General features: G+C 40.0%; 1 non-coding gene across 1 annotated transcript; it reads right to left on the bottom strand.

Moving 5' to 3' along the window:
• Positions 1-2,811: 2,811 nt before the first annotated feature.
• Positions 2,812-2,918, bottom strand: LOC141639846 (small nucleolar RNA R71). Its single transcript, XR_012542709.1, has one exon. It is a non-coding gene; the product is annotated as a small nucleolar RNA R71 (small nucleolar RNA).
• Positions 2,919-21,947: the final 19,029 nt, after the last annotated feature.

Here is a 21,947-nt window from a genome sequence, read left to right as displayed (position 1 = left end):
ATAAGAAGAACATGCTCTTCTAATTAGACTAATGGGGTATTTATACTGGAAATTAGGGGGATGCATTAGGGTTAACTTAAGGCTAAACTAGTAATTACACTTTTTAGATTGAGCAGGGAGGAGCCGGTATTTTTCGAAGGAAGGGCTTCTTTCTTTGTAGCTTGGAGAAGACGAAATTGCGCTGTGCTGGAATCCGAGCGGATTAGAGTCGGGACGGGCGGATTCTGGTGATGGAACACGAGCGGATTCAGGTGAATCCGGGCGGATTGTGGCAGTGCTAACCCGAGCGTCTTGGGGTGAAACCGCACGGATTGTGCATGGTGAGTGATGTGACCATAATTGGCGCATATTTAGCCCCCGAATTAGCCTTGTTTCCATGCTTTTTAGTGCTTATTTGGGTCATTTCTTATCTTTAGTTCCTTGTTTTGCATATTCTTTGAGATTTTGATCCCTTGGTAGGAAAGGAGTAAGAATCTTGCATTATCATGGCAAAACGAGACTAAATTGATCGAATTCAATGACCAAGCATCAAGGAGGGACAAGATTAGAAGGCCTTTGTACATATCATAGTAGAAGAGCAATGTTGAGAAAATATCCTTGAGTCCCCAAGGAAATCCCCAAGGAATTTATGAAGAAAAGGGAAGAAAAGAAGAAGAATTGTTGCTGACTGACAATCCGAGCGGATTGTCACCAATCCGAGCGGATTGTCACCAATCCGTCGGTCCCGCAGCAGCACAATCCGAGCGGCTTTGCCACAATCCGCTCGTATTCCCCCTCCACAATCCGCCCGGATTCCCCTGAATCCGCTCGGATTCCAACGCCAGAATCCGCCCGTCCCGACCCTATTCCGCCCGGATTCTAGCACAGCATGGATTGTCTTCTCCAAGCCACGAAGAAAGAAGCCCTTCTCTCAGAAAATACCGGCTCCTCCTTGCTCAACTTAAAAAGTGTAATTACTAGTTTAGCCCTTAGTTAACCCTAATGCATCCTCCCTAATTTCCACTATAAATACCCCATTAGTCTAATTAGAGGAGCATGTTCTTCTTATCAATAATTAGTGTAGTTAATATCAATCAAATCTCTCTTTAATATTGTAATCAAGTATTAATCAAGTTTTAATCCAAGTTTTAGTTCTTTAATCTCTCTTTTGTTCATCCTTTATTTTGGGTAATCGAAGATTATTTTGGGTTATTGTTGGGAGATTGACAACCTCTCAATCAAGCATTCAAGTACTTCTTTTATCTTTGCTTTATTATTGGAATCATTAGTAGGTATAATCTCTTAATCCCTTTTTAATTATTGTTAATTACTTTCATTTATTCATCATGTTTCATATTGTTGGTATGATTGACAACCTTGCTAGCATGATTAACATGATAATGAGTGAGTAGTCTCTTAGCTAGGGTTAATGGGTGATTAGGGGAAACCAACTTGGGGAATGATTCATGCTTAAATTAATATGCTTTCATGTTTTATTTGCTTGCTTGTTTTGATCTCAACTCATGCACATGTTATATTTGATGAAATGCTAAGCCTATGAATCCTTGTATTTACTATCATCTTCTATCTTTTCAATGAGACTTGTAAGACATAACCCAACTCGAGTCTCATTAGACCATGCATGTTGTTGAGTAGGGAAGATTAAGTCGACTTGTAGGTGTTGTACAATCTAATCGATTCGGCTCCGGGACCCAAACTTTCCTAGGATTGTAAGATATAACCCAACTCAATCCATCACAACAATAATTGCTTGCTTATAATTTGAGAACATTTTTGTATGATCATATCCCATGATTCCCCTATGATCCCATGACACCCTAGTGCCTTTAATCAATTGTTTACACCCCTTTAATTCATCTTGCTTGTTTATTTTCATTGCTATTTTAGTTTAGTAACCTTCTACATCAACCCAATTTGTGACACCCCTTAGACACCACTAGTTACAATATAAATCTCATTTCAACTCCCGTCCCTTGGGATCCGACCTTTAATTGCCTCTTTACTAATTGTAGAGTTGTTTGTGGAGTTATAAATTGTGTTTTGATTCGACCGTGACCAACGACCACATCTTAATTTGTGAACACTTAGCGGGATCGCACCAAAAATGGCGCCGTTGCCGGGGACGGTGTTTGTTTGATTTAGATTTCTTTTTATTGTCATTGGTTGTGTCTTTCTTCGCCTTGAGGAATTAAAACTTCTCAAGGTTTGTTCTAATTGTTTTCGAGTTGTTTGATATTTTGCATGTCTAGAAGGTTACAAGGTGATTTGTTACCTTTTGACCGTGAAATCGAAAGAACCTTGACGAACAATAGGAGAGTTGTTAGGAGGAATTTAAGAGGTATTAGTGAAGTTGTCCAACCTACTAGTGAGTTTGTCAATCCTTTCGCAATAGAAGGAGAAGAAAACCCATTACACAATACCCCACAAAATCCACCTACAATGCCAAAATTCTCGTCACACTCCGTACCCACCGAGGAGAACCTACCAAATGGCACTCCTACACTGCAACATCTCACCGGAAATTTTATTGCCAAGTCCGCCTTCATCCAACTAGTTGAGAGGAGCCAATTCGGGGGGATGCCTAGTGAGGACCCTCATTCCCATATGGAAACCTTTTGCGATTATTGTGATGCTATCTCTCAAACGGGCGTGACTCAAGACCAAATTAGATGGGTCTTATTTCCTTTTTCCTTAATCGGCACCGCGAAGCAATGGTTGAAGGGCCTTGATAAGGCCACCCTTGGAATAGATTCTTGGAAGAAGTTGGCTCTAGCTTTCTACAAAAAATTCTACCCACCGGAAAAGACTAACATGCTAAGAGCTCAAATTACGGGTTTTAAGCAAAGGGATGAAGAGTCTTTGTATGAAGCTTGGGAGCGGTTCAAGGGAATTTGTCGCTCATGTCCTCACCATAGACTTAGCGAATGGTTTTTGGTACAACAATTTTGGAATGGTTTATATGAAGATTCTAGGAACATTCTCAATATGGGTGATACTGTCGTTTCGTACCAAAAATAAAATACCTAGATTACTGCTAACAGAAGTCAGCGGCAAGTAGGGTCGATCTCCACAGGGAGGCGGTGTACTATCTATTTGTCTATTTATCTGTCTAATGTCACAATGGGGGTTGAATTGATTTTAACTAAACTACTAAGGCTAAAGGCAAGAGAAAAAGGATAAAGGGAATTAGCAATAAGAGAAAGGGAGTATGCTAGGAGTCGGTCTACCGTGGCAGCTATCAAATCTTATACTATTGGGAATACTGAGGCGATTAAACTATTGATAAGAAGAGCTATGGTCGTCACCTTTCGGTCCTTAAACCGCCCTAGAGCGTAAACAGCTTAACTTTCGCCCTCACTGCAATACCCTATTGTAATTAAGCAAGCCTTCCCTTCCAATCTTTCGATCTAGGTCGGGGTTAACTAGATTTATGGTCTCCTGCATGCATTCATTCGACCGGATAACAGTTAAATTGCTTAATACAATTCCTATCGCAAGTCTAACCTATTCAAGTCAGTTAAAACATCGCTACCACGGCTTCCCTAATCCTAACATACTAGGGGGAATTAGCTACGCATAATTAAGGGGGAAACGAGAAATAAGGGAAGAACAATAAACATAAGTAAACAATAATTAAAGGAGAAAAGGAAAGGAAAGAATTACTGAATTAAGTCCGGAAATTAAGAACAAAAGTGGCAGTCAGTAACAATGTATGTGAAAGTGATAAAAAGAGGAGAAGAAAAAAAAGAGAGGTCCGTAGTCCTCTTGTTAGATTTCTTTTATAGCCTTCAAAACATAAAACCTAATCTAAACTTCACGTGAATAGAAGCCCAATAGCTTGTAACTGCTCGATCGAACAGTTAAGTCACTCGATCGAACAGTTCCTGCGTCTGTTTACTCGATCGACCAAGAGAAACTGCTCGATCGAACATTTGGCCACTCGATCGAACAGTTCTTCCGTCTGTTCACTCGATCGACCAAGAGAAACTGCTCGATCGAGTGGTTCCTGGTTCCAGCCCGTGTTGGTCTTGTAATTTGGTCTTTGACTTGTCCTCTTAGCTCCCGAAATAGCTTCACGCATCCCAAGACAGCAATATTTCCCGCTCCAAATTATCTCTTCCTCCAAATGCATGCAAAACGGACGGTAAATGACTTGATTTCGCTACTTTATGGCTCATTCCTGCAAATAAGACAAGAACTTCCAAAGTATGCAATTCGGGGCATTTCGTAGCACAAAACCATGATAAAAGCATAGAAATACGTGCATAAAATAGGCTAAAAAGACTATATAAAATGCACGTATCAAATCTCCCCAAACCAAACCTTTACTCGTCCCCGAGTAAACTAAATGCAACTAAAGGAATGGAAAAGATAACTCAGAGCTAGCTACAAATGCCCACTTAAACCAATTTAATGCAAGCAAACTAACACTTATAGCAAGACAGTCAAATGCAAACGAGTTGTAAGATGTTTATAAAAGTAGCTGAACCGTCGACCTTGCAAGACCTTAAACAATGGACTCTCACGGGTCACTCTTCTCTCATAAAGCAAAGGGTGAACATATATATGTATAAGAGAGAAAGAAAAATAGTCGCTCACCTAAACTACGACCTACATAAACATGCATGCAACTAATATGATAGACAATTCTAGCTACCGTACACACATTCCAACCAAACAAGGTCCTGTCACAGCCGAGGGCTTACAAAAATATGGTAAAGTGAGGCAATGGGTAAGAAAAGGCAAAACATTTATGGGAATGTGGAGGTATAGGCGGCCAAGCTAGTACCTAAACAAAACCATATGAGACATATCCATTTCCAACTCAATTTTGAAATTAAGCACATGCCCTTCATTTGGCATAAAATCTCACCAAACCAAACTGCAAACACTCCTCAAATGATATAAGATAGAACATAGGAGCAGAAACCGTCAACCATTTTTTTTCTCATTTTTCTTTTCTTTTTTTATTTTCAACTTATTATTTTTCTTCTTTTTTTTTCTATTTCTTTTTCACGTCTTTTTTTTTTCTCATCAACCTCCTTTTCTTCATAAATTACCAACTCCAAATCAATATGATATTAGCCAAACTTGATACAATAGACAATATACCGCAAAACAATCTAAACTAGCTTGACAAGGCAGGCTAAATTTGGATGTAGCTAAGGGTCAACTGCGATTTGGCTAATGGAGTTTATGGGTAAAAATGAAAGAAAGGGAATATGTAAGCACCTCCCAAATGTGACACCAACCACTAACCCGAATGTATGATGGCAAAAAGCAATTGAATTTCATATACGTGCAAATTAATGATACATATTATGCAAGGAGTAACTACTCACAATCCTACATGAAACTGGTCATAAATGACACCAGTTTATAAGGCTCTAAATCTTAGAAATTATAAGTAGGTTGCCAAAATTTAAGGTCAAGTCTATTCGTTCAGCTAAATTTTAACATTAACTCGTAGATATGCAAAAGACAAAGCTAAAAGATAACAGTTAAATGCAAGGCTTAAGCAAAAAGACAATCGCAGTGCAATGTCATCATTGAAATCTGCCATTCCGACTCAACCTATATGCTAAAATAAACGTGAAATTTCTTTGAATTTTAACAATTTTTCAATTTTTATTGAATTTTTGAATTTTTAGCAAAAATAAACAACAATGCAAACATAAATTAAACGTGATAACTGAAATGCAATAAAAACAAGATGCGGACACGAGATATGGATGCATAACCTCCCCAAACCAAACCATACAATGCCCCCATTGTACCAAAACATGGAAAGGAAATGCAAACTAAAGGAGGAAAAGAGAGTAAAAGCGGAAAAACTTACAAAATGCGCGAATAAGGGGACCTCCCCAAACCGACCATGAAATGGGAGGTTGCTAAGGGCCCGGAAAACCGTCTCAGGAAGCTAATCCAAGTCAATAGCACTCGATAGCAGTCGTATAGTGGCTGATCGAGTAACATGGGCGCTCAAAACTGCTCGATCGAGAAGAAAGTAAGTCGATCGAGTGGTTTCTCATCATGCAGGTGGTCGATCGAGTAGGTATTTCACTCGATCGAGTGAATCCATCAGCTAAAGTGCTCAATCGAGTAGAAAAACTACTCGATCGAGTAATTTCCAGCGTGTTCCTGCAAAATGCAAATGAAAACAGCCCACAAACTAACAAGACAAGCGTACTGAGATAGTCTATGGTATAAAACCATTTATTACAACTGAAATTGAATAAAAAGCAAAATAAAATCGCCGGGTTGCCTCCCGGGTAGCGCTAGCTTCACCAGTCCCACCCGACCTTCTTTTTCTTCAAACCTCTCTAATCAAATACAATCAAAACAAATCAAAGCGCGCAAAGAACTTTGTCAAAATAGGCTGCGCATGTGCTACACAGAAGAGTAAGTAGCACCAAAGTGGAATAACAAAGTAGGAAATAAAGATATGTAAACATTTAAGTCTAACAAATTTCCTATGGGCGCTCCTAAATTTATCCACAAAATATAGGAGCGCGGGAGCAATTGTCAATAAAGTAGGGCTCCATTCCAGATTAACGAAATTAAAATGATAAGGACGGTGAAAAATCGTCAAATTATACGACCCTCTTTGGGAAGGGGTAAAGCATTGGGATGCGCACAAAAGTCAATCGAGGCAATTTACTATTAAAACAAACAATAAATAAATTATCGTTTACTACCTCGTGTCGGTCACTCTCAATGACGGAATCATCGACAAAGGAAGATATTACCTCTTCCGTGCTAGGAGCAATTACCGACTCAGCTGCCTCTTTGACACCCTTCTTAGTGGAATTTGTCCCGTAAATCGCAGCCTCAAGTGCATCCAACTCGGCTTTGAATAGGGGAGATTCACCGTATCCATTATCGTCATCGAAATCGTCATCAAAATCAAACCCAAATGACGAACCAAAGCTCCCAATGGCCAAACTACTCGATCGAGTAGAATCTTCATTCGATCGAGCAGTTTCCTCCTGATTTCCAATCGATCGAGTAGAATGTTCACTCGATCGAGCACTTTCTCCTGGAAAATCACTCGATCGACCAATAATTGTCACTCGATCGAGTGATTCCTCCTGTACAGCGCTGAAATCCTCGTGTGGGGCAGTGAAATATGATAGAAACTCGTCATCCGAGTCATAGAAGTCTTCCTCAGCATTGGGTAACACGGTATCCTCAGGGGAAGAACCGCTCTCAGCAAGGTATACTTCTTCCTCTTGCATCTCAGCTGCTATCTGAGCAACTACAGACTCGAGCTCATGGAATCGAGCGTCCATATTTTTATTACTCTCTTGCATTTGTGATACAAGCGTCACCATTGAATATGTCCACTCCGCGATCTCTTCTATCTCCATCTCAGCTGCTAACTGAGCAACTACGGACTCGAGCTTATCAACTCGCGAGAAGTATTCTTGCGCTTGGAATGCAAGTGTCTCCATCAAGGATTTCAGCTCCGCAATCTCTTCTTCTTGTATCTCAGGAGGATCTTGTTGCGGTGGCCATTGATAGGGTGGATGTGGCGGCACAACTACAAATGCATTGTGCTCGGAGAACCACATCTCCGCGACAGAGATCACCCTACTGTTCCATATAATGGGACATCGGTGATGGGTCAAAGGTACTCAAGCCTTCCCTTTGATGTCTTTCACCTAGAACTGTCTAGGTAGTACTGTGAGGCCTATCAAAACAAAGACTTAAAGGAAAAAGATTAAAACGGCCTCAAGGAAAAATCCCCGAGGCTACAAACAGATAAAATTAAACAAATAAATAAATAGATTGCCTCCCAAAACAACGGCGCCAAAATTTGATACTGTCGTTTCGTACCAAAAATAAAATACCTAGATTACTGCTAACAGAAGTCAGCGGCAAGTAGGGTCGATCTCCACAAGGAGGCGGTGTACTATCTATTTGTCTATTTATCTGTCTAATGTCACGATGGGGGTTGAATTGATTTTAACTAAACTACTAAGGCTAAAGGCAAGAGAAAAAGGATAAAGGGAATTAGCAATAAGAGAAAGGGAGTATGCTAGGAGTCGGTCTACCGTGGCAGCTATCAAATCTTATACTATTGGGAATACTGAGGCGATTAAACTATTGATAAGAAGAGCTATGGTCGTCACCTTTCGGTCCTTAAACCGCCCTAGAGCGTAAACAGCTTAACTTTCGCCCTCACTGCAATACCCTATTGTAATTAAGCAAGCCTTCCCTTCCAATCTTTCGATCTAGGTCGGGGTTAACTAGATTTATGGTCTCCTGCATGCATTCATTCGACCGGATAACGATTAAATTGCTTAATACAATTCCTATCGCAAGTCTAACCTATTCAAGTCAGTTAAAACATCGCTACCACAGCTTCCCTAATCCTAACATACTAAGGGGAATTAGCTACGCATAATTAAGGGGGAAACGAGAAATAAGGGAAGAACAATAAACATAAGTAAACAATAATTAAAGGAGAAAAGGAAAGGAAAGAATTACTTGAATTAAGTCCGAAATTAAGAACAAAAGTGGCGATCAAGAACAATGTATGTGAAAGTGATAAAAAGAGGAGAAGAAAAAAAAGAGAGGTCCGTAGTCCTCTTGTTAGATTTCTTTTATAGCCTTCAAAACATAAAACCTAATCTAAACTTCACGTGAATAGAAGCCCAATAGCTTGTAACTGCTCGATCGAACAGTTAAGTCACTCGATCGAACAGTTCCTGCGTCTGTTTACTCGATCGACCAAGAGAAACTGCTCGATCGAACATTTGGCCACTCGATCGAACAGTTCTTCCGTCTGTTCACTCGATCGACCAAGAGAAACTGCTCGATCGAGTGGTTCCTGGTTCCAGCCCGTGTTGGTCTTGTAATTTGGTCTTTGACTTGTCCTCTTAGCTCCCGAAATAGCTTCACGCATCCCAAGACAAAGAATATTTCCCGCTCCAAATTATCTCTTCCTCCAAATGCATGCAAAACGGACGGTAAATGACTTGATTTCGCTACTTTATGGCTCATTCCTGCAAATAAGACAAGAACTTCCAAAGTATGCAATTCGGGGCATTTCGTAGCACAAAACCATGATAAAAGCATAGAAATACGTGCATAAAATAGGCTAAAAAGACTATATAAAATGCACGTATCAAATCTCCCAAACCAAACCTTTACTCGTCCTCGAGTAAACTAAATGCAACTAAAGGAACGGAAAAGATAACTCCGAGCTAGCTACAAATGCCCACTTAAACCAATTTAATGCAAGCAAACTAACACTTATAGCAAGACAGTCAAATGCAAACGAGTTGTAAGATGTTTATAAAAGTAGCTGAACCGTCGACCTTGCAAGACCTTAAACAATGGACTCTCACGGGTCACTCTTCTCTCATAAAGCAAAGGGTGAACATATATATGTATAAGAGAGAAAGAAAAATAGTCGCTCACCTAAACTACGACCTACATAAACATGCATGCAACTAATATGATAGACAATTCTAGCTACCGTACACACATTCCAACCAAACAAGGTCCTGTCACAGCCGAGGGCTTACAAAAATATGGTAAAGTGAGGCAATGGGTAAGAAAAGGCAAAACATTTATGGGAATGTGGAGGTATAGGCGGCCAAGCTAGTACCTAAACAAAACCATATGAGACATATCCATTTCCAACTCAATTTTGAAATTAAGCACATGCCCTTCATTTGGCATAAAATCTCACCAAACCAAACTGCAAACACTCCTCAAATGATATAAGATAGAACATAGGAGCAGAAACCGTCAACCATTTTTTTTCTCATTTTTCTTTTCTTTTTTTATTTTCAACTTATTATTTTTCTTCTTTTTTTTTCTATTTCTTTTTCACGTCTTTTTTTTTCTCATCAACCTCCTTTTCTTCATAAATTACCAACTCCAAATCAATATGATATTAGCCAAACTTGATACAATAGACAATATACCGCAAAACAATCTAAACTAGCTTGACAAGGCAGGCTAAATTTGGATGTAGCTAAGGGTCAACTGGCAGATTTGGCTAATGTGGAGTTTATGGGTAAAAATGAAAGAAAGGGAATATGTAAGCACCTCCCAGCATGTGACACCAACCACTAACCCGAATGTATGATGGCAAAAAGCAATTGAATTTCATATACGTGCAAATTAATGATACATATTATGCAAGGAGTAACTACTCACAATCCTACATGAAACTGGTCATAAATGACACCAGTTTATAAGGCTCTAAATCTTAGAAATTATAAGTAGGTTGCCAAAATTTAAGGTCAAGTCTATTCGTTCAGCTAAATTTTAACATTAACTCGTAGATATGCAAAAGACAAAGCTAAAAGATAACAGTTAAATGCAAGGCTTAAGCAAAAAGACAATCGCAGTGCAATGTCATCATTGAAATCTGCCATTCCGACTCAACCTATATGCTAAAATAAACGTGAAATTTCTTTGAATTTTAACAATTTTTCAATTTTTATTGAATTTTTGAATTTTTAGCAAAACTAAACAACAATGCAAACATAAATTAAACGTGATAACTGAAATGCAATAAAAACAAGATGCAGACACAGATATGGATGCATAACCTCCCCAAACCAAACCATACAATGCCCCCATTGTACCAAAACATGGAAAGGAAATGCAAACTAAAGGAGGAAAAGAGAGTAAAAGCGGAAAAACTTACAAAATGCGCGAATAAGGGGACCTCCCCAAACCGACCATGAAATGGGAGGTTGCTAAGGGCCCGGAAAACCGTCTCAGGAAGCTAATCCAAGTCAATAGCACTCGATAGCAGTCGTATAGTGGCTGATCGAGTAACATGGGCGCTCAAAACTGCTCGATCGAGAAGAAAGTAAGTCGATCGAGTGGTTTCTCATCATGCAGGTGGTCGATCGAGTAGGTATTTCACTCGATCGAGTGAATCCATCAGCTAAAGTGCTCAATCGAGTAGAAAAACTACTCGATCGAGTAATTTCCAGCGTGTTCCTGCAAAATGCAAATGAAAACAGCCCACAAACTAACAAGACAAGCGTACTGAGATAGTCTATGGTATAAAACCATTTATTACAACTGAAATTGAATAAAAAGCAAAATAAAATCGCCGGGTTGCCTCCCGGGTAGCGCTAGCTTCAGTCAGGTCCCAGCCCGACCTTCTTTTTCTTCAAACCTCTCTAATCAAATACAATCAAAACAGCTCAAAGCGCGCAGCAACCTGTCAAATAGCTGCGCATGTGCTACACAGAAGAGTAAGTAGCACCAAAGTGGAATAACAAAGTAGGAAATAAAGATATGTAAACATTTAAGTCTAACAAATTTCCTATGGGCGCTCCTAAATTTATCCACAAAATATAGGAGCGCGGGAGCAATTGTCAATAAAGTAGGGCTCCATTCCGTTAACGAAATTAAAATGATAAGGACGGTGAAAAATCGTCAAATTATACGACCCATCGGGAAGGGGTAAAGCATTGGGATGCGCAGAAAAAGTCAATCGAGGCAATTTACTATTAAAACAAACAATAAATAAATTATCGTTTACTACCTCGTGTCGGTCACTCTCAATGACGGAATCATCGACAAAGGAAGATATTACCTCTTCCGTGCTAGGAGCAATTACCGACTCAGCTGCCTCTTTGACACCCTTCTTAGTGGAATTTGTCCCGTAAATCGCAGCCTCAAGTGCATCCAACTCGGCTTTGAATAGGGGAGATTCACCGTATCCATTATCGTCATCGAAATCGTCATCAAAATCAAACCCAAATGACGAACCAAAGCTCCCAATGGCCAAACTACTCGATCGAGTAGAATCTTCATTCGATCGAGCGCTTTCCTCCCGATTTCCAATCGATCGAGTAGAATGTTCACTCGATCGAGCACTTTCTTCTGGAAAATCACTCGATCGACCAATAATTGTCACTCGATCGAGTGATTCCTCCCTGTCTGTGGCTGAAATCCTCGTGTGGGGGCGGTGAAATATGATAGAAACTCGTCATCCGAGTCATAGAAGTCTTCCTCAAAGATTGGGTAACACGGTATCCTCGGGGAAGAACCGCTCTCAGCAAGGTATACTTCTTCCTCTTGCATCTCAGCTGCTATCTGAGCAACTACAGACTCGAGCTCATGGAATCGAGCGTCCATATTTTTATTACTCTCTTGCATTTGTGATACAAGCGTCACCATTGAATATGTCCACTCCGCGATCTCTTCTATCTCCATCTCAGCTGCTAACTGAGCAACTACGGACTCGAGCTTATCAACTCGCGAGAAGTATTCTTGCGCTTGGAATGCAAGTGTCTCCATCAAGGATTTCAGCTCCGCAATCTCTTCTTCTTGTATCTCAGGAGGATCTTGTTGCGGTGGCCATTGATAGGGTGGATGTGGCGGCACAACTACAGGTGCATTGTGCTCGTGAGAACCACATCTCCCGCAGAGATCACCCGGGCTGTTCCATATAATGGGACATCGGTGATGGGTCAAAGGTACTCAAGCCTTCCCTTTGACTGTCTTTCACCTAGAACTGTCTAGGTAGTACCTGTGAGGCCTATCAAAACAGCACTTAAAGGAAAAAGATTAAAACGGCCTCAAGGGAAAAATCCCCTGAGGCTACAAACAGATAAAATTAAACAAATAAATAAATAGATTGCCTCCCCGGCAACGGCGCCAAAATTTGATACTGTCGTTTCGTACCAAAAATAAAATACCTAGATTACGCTAATGAAGTCCGGCAAGTAGGGTCGATCTCCACAGGGAGGCGGTGTACTATCTATTTGTCTATTTATCCGTCTAATGTCACGATGGGGGTTGAATTGATTTTAACTAAACTACTAAGGCTAAAGGCAAGAGAAAAAGGATAAAGGGAATTAGCAATAAGAGAAAGGGAGTATGCTAGGAGTCGGTCTACCGTGGCAGCTATCAAATCTTATACTATTGGGAATACTGAGGCGATTAAACTATTGATAAGAAGAGCTATGGTCGTCACCTTTCGGTCCTTAAACCGCCCTAGAGCGTAAACAGCTTAACTTTCGCCCTCACTGCAATACCCTATTGTAATTAAGCAAGCCTTCCCTTCCAATCTTTCGATCTAGGTCGGGGTTAACTAGATTTATGGTCTCCTGCATGCATTCATTCGACCGGATAACAGTTAAATTGCCTAATACAATTCCTATCGCAAGTCTAACCTATTCAAGTCAGTTAAAACATCGCTACCACAGCTTCCCTAATCCTAACATACTAAGGGGAATTAGCTACGCATAATTAAGGGGGAAACGAGAAATAAGGGAAGAACAATAAACATAAGTAAACAATAATTAAAGGAGAAAAGGAAAGGAAAGAATTACTTTGAATTAAGTCCTAAATTAAGAACAAAAGTGGCGATCAAGAATAACAATGTATGTGAAAGTGATAAAAAGAGGAGAAGAAAAAAAAGAGAGGTCCGTAGTCCTCTTGTTAGATTTCTTTTATAGCCTTCAAAACATAAAACCTAATCTAAACTTCACGTGAATAGAAGCCCAATAGCTTGTAACTGCTCGATCGAACAGTTAAGTCACTCGATCGAACAGTTCCTGCGTCTGTTTACTCGATCGACCAAGAGAAACTGCTCGATCGAACAGTTGGCCACTCGATCGAACAGTTCTTCCGTCTGTTCACTCGATCGACCAAGAGAAACTGCTCGATCGAGTGGTTCCTGGTTCCAGCCCGTGTTGGTCTTGTAATTTGGTCTTTGACTTGTCCTCTTAGCTCCCGAAATAGCTTCACGCATCCCAAGACAGCAATATTTCCCGCTCCAAATTATCTCTTCCTCCAAATGCATGCAAAACGGACGGTAAATGACTTGATTTCGCTACTTTATGGCTCATTCCTTCAAATAAGACAAGAACTTCCAAAGTATGCAATTCGGGGCATTTCGTAGCACAAAACCACGATAAAAGCATAGAAATACGTGCATAAAATAGGCTAAAAAGACTATATAAAATGCACGTATCAATGGGATCAAATGGAATGTTCACCGAAGTTGATGACAATCAAACATGGAACAAGATTGAGGAAATGGCGGTCCATAACTCACAATATAGTAGACCTCGCAAGGCTACTAGAGGAGGGAAGCATGAAGTGGACTCCGTTACTCAATTGGGTGCTCAACTTAGTTCTCACATTGACACAATCAACTTGAAGTTTGAACAAGCTATGGCTAGACTTCCTTTTCCAAGTCGTCAAGCCAAGCCCAAATTTGATGATCAACTTGGAAAATTTATGGAAATTGTGAAGAATTTGGAAGTCTCGATTCCTTTCACGGAATTAATCAATCACGTTTCGGCCTATGCGAAATACATGAAAGATATCCTCACAAAGAAGAAGTCGATCCGGAAGCTTGAGACTATCGCCTTCACTAAGGTGAGTAGTGCAATACTTCAAGGGAGTTCACCTCCAAAGTTAAAGGATCCGGGAAGCTTCTCAATACCGTGTACCATTGGCGACACGACGATCAACAAAGCCTTATGTGATCTAGGGGCTAGTGTGAGTGTCATGCCGTACTCGGTAAGTAAAAGGTTGGGGATAGGAGAGCTTAAATGCACCAACATCACACTCCAAATGGCCAATAGATCGACGAAGACACCGTTGGGGATATGGGAAGATGTCCCCGTGCGAATTGGGAAGTTTTTCATCCCGGTGGACTTTGTCATTGTTGACATGGAGGAAGATTCCAACATTCCAATCATCCTAGGAAGACCTTTCCTACACACCGCCGGTGCGGTAATTGATGTGAAACATGGTGAGCTCACTCTAGAAGTGGGAGATGAAAGCATAACTTTTAATCTTGACAAGACTATGAGAGCTCCTCGTTTGCATGAGCCATGTTTCATGATTGATCATTATAGCCGAAAAGATGAAAGGAAGAAATCGGAACTCCAATGGAAGAAGAAAGTTGAAGATGCTCCATTCAAAGAGCAAGTGAATTGTGGCAAGGAGAGCTTGCAAAGCTCATCAAAATCAACCAAGGAAGAAGAGGATGTCCTCATTGGCCAAGAGAAGAAATTGGGAGAATTGTCTCCATCTAAGCAAGAGATTTTCAATGATCAACTCAATGAAGTTTGTGGTCTTTGGGACGACGAGTTTGAAGGGATTTTTAATCCCTACATTGGACATGCCATCGATCATGATCAACAACAAGGGCCACGGTCTATTGAGAACCTCTACCATGATAATGAACAAGCTTTTGATTACTTCTTCAAGGTGTTGAGCAACATCAACAACACCTTGGACATGCCCCCTTGACATCTCATCAAGAATGAGAGTTTGGTAGAGTCCTCCCTAAACCACCACTTGTAAATATTTCTAACTCTCTAACTTACATTTCAACGCTTGTATTGCATTTTTGTCATTTTTGGATTTTTATTTACTTTGATCAAAATAATTGTCATGCTTGAGAGAAAGTCAGGGAGGGACTAACAATTTCAATTGATGTGTAGTGCTTTTAGCTTAGTGTGGGGATGGCAATTGCCTAGGCTATCCATGCCTTAGTAGTGCCCCCACAATGATGAACACAAGACTTGAAGAAAGAATGGAAGAACGGTATGGGAAATGCAGTGTGCACGGATGGAATCAATCCGTGTACACAGGGCCGAAATCCGAGCGGATTCCGAGAATCCGCCCGTCTCACGAGAATCCGAGCGTATTGCGAAAAAGACGCCCGTCTTAAATCGAGCGAAAATTTTGAAAAATTCTTGATCGTGGATCGAATCCGGGCGTCCGTGAAGAATCCGCCCGTCTTGAAGAATCCGTCCGTCTTGTTAGAAAGACGCCCGTCTTTGCACCTGAGGAAAACAAGCAAAATTTTCTGGACTGAAATCCGTCCGTCTTTAAGCAAATCCGCCCGTCCCGTGTTCAGCAAATCCGAGCGGATTGTCACAAATCCGCCCGTCTTTAGGCGAGTTTTGCAAAGTTCGAAAAAAGCGAGAATCCGCACGGATTGGGCAGAATCCGCACGGATTGCCCCTGTAGATTTGAAAATTTCGGTCTCTTTAAAACCCCTCCCACCTTCATTCATTCATTCATTCATTCATAAACACTACCCACAACATCAAAACCCTCATCCTCTCCATCACAAAAACAAAAACCCTCAACAACATTCACCAAAATCAAATCAAACCATCCTTCCAACAACAAATTAATCACTCCTTCCTCAACAAAAATCAAAACCAAGCACAAAATCTTCAACCTTTGAGTCAATTTTTGTTTTCATAAAGGCAAAGCCTTTCACCTTCAAATCGATTTGGGCATACTACAAATTGAAGATTTTTCATTCTTTTCTTGGTTAGTTCATCAATGGCAAGGACTAAGGGAGCAACAAAGGCAACAAAGGCACCAAAGGCTAAGGCACTCTCACAAAGGCAAAAGGCTCTTCAAACAAAGAAAGCATTGGCTATGGTGGTAGAAACACCAAACTTGGAAGTGCAACATCAACAACAACCTTCTATGGGAGCAACAACACCTTCCACTCCGGAAATTGATCAACTTTTGCATTATCCGGAGGTAACTTTTATTTCCGATACCCATAGAAATACTTTTGTCAAGTTTGCTATGAAGTCATTACAATCCACCAAATTCATATGTGAAGATACCTTACAAAAATTGGGTGTTCTTGAACAAACAAAAGCCTTTTTCAATGCCATGGGGTTGAAGAAATTGTTTGAAACAAGGGAATTGACATACCCCTCCCTTACCTTGGATTTTTTAAGTTCTTTGAAAGTCACCAAAGTTGAGAATAGGGAGAATATCGAGTTTCGTCTAGCTAATGTTAGTAGACGCATTACCTTTAGGGAATTGGGTGAAATTTTGGGTCTTAGTGACGAACCAAGTTATTTTAAGAGTTATGGAAAGTATGACCCCGAACCTCTTTGGGAGGCAATCTCCGGAAAGAAATTTGAGGATTTTCATGCGAGTCGTGCTCTTTTGGTCCACCATCCGGGCATAAGAGTATGGCACAAGGTCGTGGGTAACACCATAATTGCTAGGAAAGATACCAACCATTTCACAAGACTTGATTTTATTCTCCTTTAATCGGCTTTGAATATCGGAAGAGTTCACACCAAGCCTTACAATTCTTTGAGGCTCTTGGTAGATAGATGGCTCAATATTGATTGTGGGAAGAAGGGCACGACCGTTATTGTCAATGGCGGCCTAATTACACTCCTAGCCAAGCACTTTGATCCTAACTTCAATAAGGATAACAAGTACAAAGAAAAGGAGGGTGGCCATCTTGTTGATATGCATACTATGATTCACAAGTTCAAGTGGGTTGCCCATAACCCCCTTGACACTAAGTATGGACGGCTAACTACTGAAGCTAGATCGTTCACCTTGCCTTCAAAGATTTGCCGTCTAAGCGTCCACCGGACCAATTATCTACTTCCCCTTCCCAAAGAAGCCGAGTATATCATTCAACAACAAAAGGGTGATCTTGAAATGCCCTCCTCTTCCATTGTCATACCACCTTACCCCTTTAAATATGAAAAGTTCAAGCCGGAAGTAGTTGAAGTTGGGAAAGACTATGTGACTCTTCTCATGCAAGCAATGCACAAGCAAGACTATGAAGATCGGAAAAATGCCTACTTGGCTCAATATCCACCCCTCCTACATTTAGCTAGGCAAGGACTACTTGATCCATCTTGTCCTTTGCCTAGTTGGGCGGATAGAGAAGTCTTATTTCCGGGTGCATCTAGGGTCGTTATGGGTGACAATGAGGTTGTTGGAAATGATGAAGAAGTTGATGATAATATTGAGGAAGAAGCAAGTGAAGGAGAAAAGGATGGTGAAGATGATGATGAGGAAGATGAGGAAGAAAGTGAAGAAGCAAATGACAAGGAAAGTGGCAATGTCACCAGTTCTCATGAGGGAAGTGATAATGATAGCATGATGGAAGATTAGCAAGCCTTGGAGACTCCTACACTCTCATGGTTTGTCTATTTCTCTCTTTGTATTCTATTTCATTTTGATCATTGTTGGAGTAGTCTTAGCCCCATTAAAGGACTCACACCTCGGTACCATTGAGGTGTTCTCATTCTATTGTTCCCATTTTAAAAATCCAAAATGACAAACTAGTTTCATGCATAGCATAGTGTGTGCATGAACTATACCCATCCTTGGACATTAGCAATAGTGTCTCAATCGGTTTGGGGAAGTTAATGCATACACAACGGGAGGTAATCTAAATTATCCTCTCCGTCATAACAAAAACCATGCATCATGTAGTGTAGCTTAGTATAGATTGCATTTAGTATAGAAATCATGCATCATCTTTGCATAATTTCCATCATTTTGGCCATTGAGGACAATGCCCATATTAGTGTGGGGATGGGAATTCTAACATTTAACTCTTATTCAAAAATCCAAAAAAATTGAAAAATTTCAAAAATCATAAAAATTTGAAAAATTGAAAATCCAAAAACAAGTTCATTTCCTTTTTAGTGTAGTCTTGTACATATTGTTTTGTATATATTGTGTTTGTCCATCCTTTTTCACATTGATCGACTACGCCACATCCGAGACATGAGGATATTGAAGACCGCATGGTATGATCTTTCCAATCTCCTTTTTCCTCTTTATGTTAATGACAATGTGGCTTTATTTTGATTGATGCGGTATAACAATGTGAACTTAGGACTTGCATTTAGTTTATATGTCATACTAGTTGGTAGAATCATTTGCATTAGGATGTTTATATTAGTTGCATCATGGAATGTAGTTTGTATGTTAGAAAAATTTTGCGAAACCGTCTACTTGGGAAACTTGACAAGTGTATATAGGCCCTAGTAGATGCTTTTTATTCTTAAGACTTTGCTTGTTAGAATACTTGTAAAACACCCTAGGATGTGTCATGCTAGTATCCTTTGACCCATGGATTAAGGCCTAGTCAAGAGTACCTTGTGGTTTGATAACTCCTTGGCTACCGTTTATTCCAAGGTGACCCTTGAAACCATGCATCCATCCATCATTCATTCATGTTCTACCATACATTTTTGTCATCAAAAGGGAATGGGCACAAAAAAGAAATCAATTTGAGTTCAATGAAATAAAAAGTGAAAGAAAGTTTGCAAAAATGCATCAAATGAAAAGAGGAGCAAAAATAGAACTCCTAAGCTTCAAAAACAAGGCACCCTCGTTACTAATTAGGGTGACTTTGAAAATGTTCAAAAGAAAAATGCAAAAAGTTGTCAAGTGTTGAAAATGCCAAAAATCAAAAGAATTGGCAAAGAAAGTGTTCTCAAATGTTATATGCCACAAGAAATTGGGGGGAAAACAAAAACAAAAGCAAACTCCCAAAATGAAACACAAAATTCTATTGATCCCTTTATCCATCATAACCATTTTTGTGCATGGTAGAGAGGGGACGACCCTTCTTCTTGTCTAGGCAAGAGGGGGAATTCCGCGATCCTCCTGTGTTTCTAACACCATAGGGAGTCTACTCTTGACAAAAGCATTTAACGATTGAGGACAAAGGTACCCTAGCTTGACACATTTTGGAGGTGATTTATTGGTATATCCTTCTAGGCTTAGTAGTTTGAAGAAATTGTATCTATGAAGGAGTGTGTACCCTTGAATTGCTTCCCTTGTAGATAATTTCCGGCACTTAGATGAGGAAAGTGGCTATTCTTTTTGTAGATGCATCCATTATGTGATTTTGTGTGCTTAATGTTTGGATGTGTCGCCATTTTGGCAAGACCCACCTTGCCTTGCAAGAAGGCATCCTACCTCATGGTTGTCTTGTTGTGAGTTGAAGGGGCGGAGTGAGACCCGCTAATTGTCTCATATCGGCTATATTATTAGGATAGGTTAGTATTGGTCCTAGTCTTTGTCACCTCTTTACTCGGGACGAGCAAAGGTTCGGTTTGGGGATATTTGATGTGACCATAATTGGCGCATATTTAGCCCCCGAATTAGCCTTGTTTCCATGCTTTTTAGTGCTTAGTTGGGTCATTTCTTATCTTTAGTTCCTTGTTTTGCATATTCTTTGAGATTTTGATCCCTTGGTAGGAAAGGAGTAAGAATCTTGCATTTTCATGGCAAAACGAGACTAAATTGATCGAGTTCAATGACCAAGCATCAAGGAGGGACAAGATTAGAAGGCCTTTGTACATATCATAGTAGAAGAGCAATGTTGAGAAAAGATCCTTGAGTCCCCAAGGAAATCCCCAAGGAATTTATGAAGAAAAGGGAAGAAAAGAAGAAGAATTGTTGCTGACTGACAATCCGAGCGGATTGTCACCAATCCGTCCGTCCCCGCAGAAGAAGACAATCCGAGCGACTTTGCCACAATCCGCTCGTATTCCCCCTCCACAATCTGCCCGATTCCCCCGAATCCGCTCGGTTCCAACGCCGAATCCGCCCGTCCCGACCCTATTCCGCCCGGATTCTAGCACAGCACGGATTGTCTTCTCCAAGCCACGAAGAAAGAAACCCTTCTCTCAGAAAATACCGGCTCCTCCTTGCTCAACTTAAAAAGTGTAATTACTAGTTTAGCCCTTAGTTAACCCTAATGCATCCTCCCTAATTTCCACTATAAATACCCCATTAGTCTAATTAGAGGAGCATGTTCTTCTTATCAATAATTAGTGTAGTTAATAATAATCAAATCTCTCGTTAATATTGTAATCAAGTATTAATCAAGTTTTAATCCAAGTTTTAGTTCTTTAATCTCTCTTTTTTTCATCCTTTATTTTGGGTAATCGAAGATTATTTTGGGTTATTGTTGGGAGATTGACAACCTCTCAATCAAGCATTCAAGTACTTCTTTTATCTTTGCTTTATTATTGTAATCATTAGTAGGTATAATCTCTTAATCCCTTTTTAATTATTGTTAATTACTTTCATTTATTCATCATGTTTCATATTGTTGGTATGATTGACAACCTTGCTAGCATGATTAACATGATAATGAGTGAGTAGTCTCTTAGCTAGGGTTAATGGGTGATTAGGGGAAACCAACATGGGGAATGATTCATGCTTAAATTAATATGCTTTCATGTTTTATTTGCTTGCTTGTTTTGATCTCAACTCATGCACATGTTATATTTGATGAAATGTTAAGCCTATGAATCCTTGTATTTACTATCATCTTCTATCTTTTCAATGAGACTTGTAAGACATAACCCAACTCGAGTCTCATTAGACCATGCATGTTGTTTAGTAGGGAAGATTAAGTCGACTTGTAGGTGTTGTACAATCTAATCGATTCGGCTCCGGGACCCAAACTTTCCTAGGATTGTAAGATATAACCCAACTCAATCCATCACAACAATAATTGCTTGCTTATAATTTGAGAACATGTTTGTATGATCATATCCCATGATTCCCCTATGATCCCATGACACCCTAGTGCCTTTAATCAATTGTTTACACCCCTTTAATTCATCTTGCTTGTTTATTTTCATTGCTATTTTAGTTTAGTAACCTTCTACATCAACCCAATTTGTGACACCCCTTAGACACCACTAGTTACAATAGAAATCTCATTTCAACTCCCGTCCCTTGGGATCCGACCTTTACTTGCCTCTTTACTAATTGTAGAGTTGTTTGTGGAGTTATAAATTGTGTTTTGATTCGACCGTGACCAACGACCACATCTTAATTTGTGAACACTTAGCGGGATCGCATCAGTGAGGACGGCCGGATTGTAGACAATCCGCACGGATTGTGCCTTAGCAAGATTTCTTCTTCGTTTCTTCCCTTTTCTTCATAAATTCTTTTGGGATTTCCTTGGGGACTCTAGGATCATTTCTCAACATTGCTCAGCTACTATAATATGTACAAAGGCCTTCTAATCTTGTCTCTCCTTGATGCTTGGTCATTGGATTCGATCAATTTAGTCTCGTTTTGCCATGAAAATGCAAGATTCTTACTCCTTTCCTACCAAGGGATCAAAATCTCAATGAATATGCAAAACAAAGAACTAAAGATAATAAATG

The sequence above is a fragment of the Silene latifolia genome, unplaced genomic scaffold, assembly GCF_048544455.1.
Source record: "Silene latifolia isolate original U9 population unplaced genomic scaffold, ASM4854445v1 scaffold_57, whole genome shotgun sequence".
In the NCBI taxonomy this organism is placed as follows: Eukaryota; Viridiplantae; Streptophyta; class Magnoliopsida; order Caryophyllales; family Caryophyllaceae; genus Silene; species Silene latifolia.
This window is presented reverse-complemented; position numbering and strand designations above follow the sequence as displayed.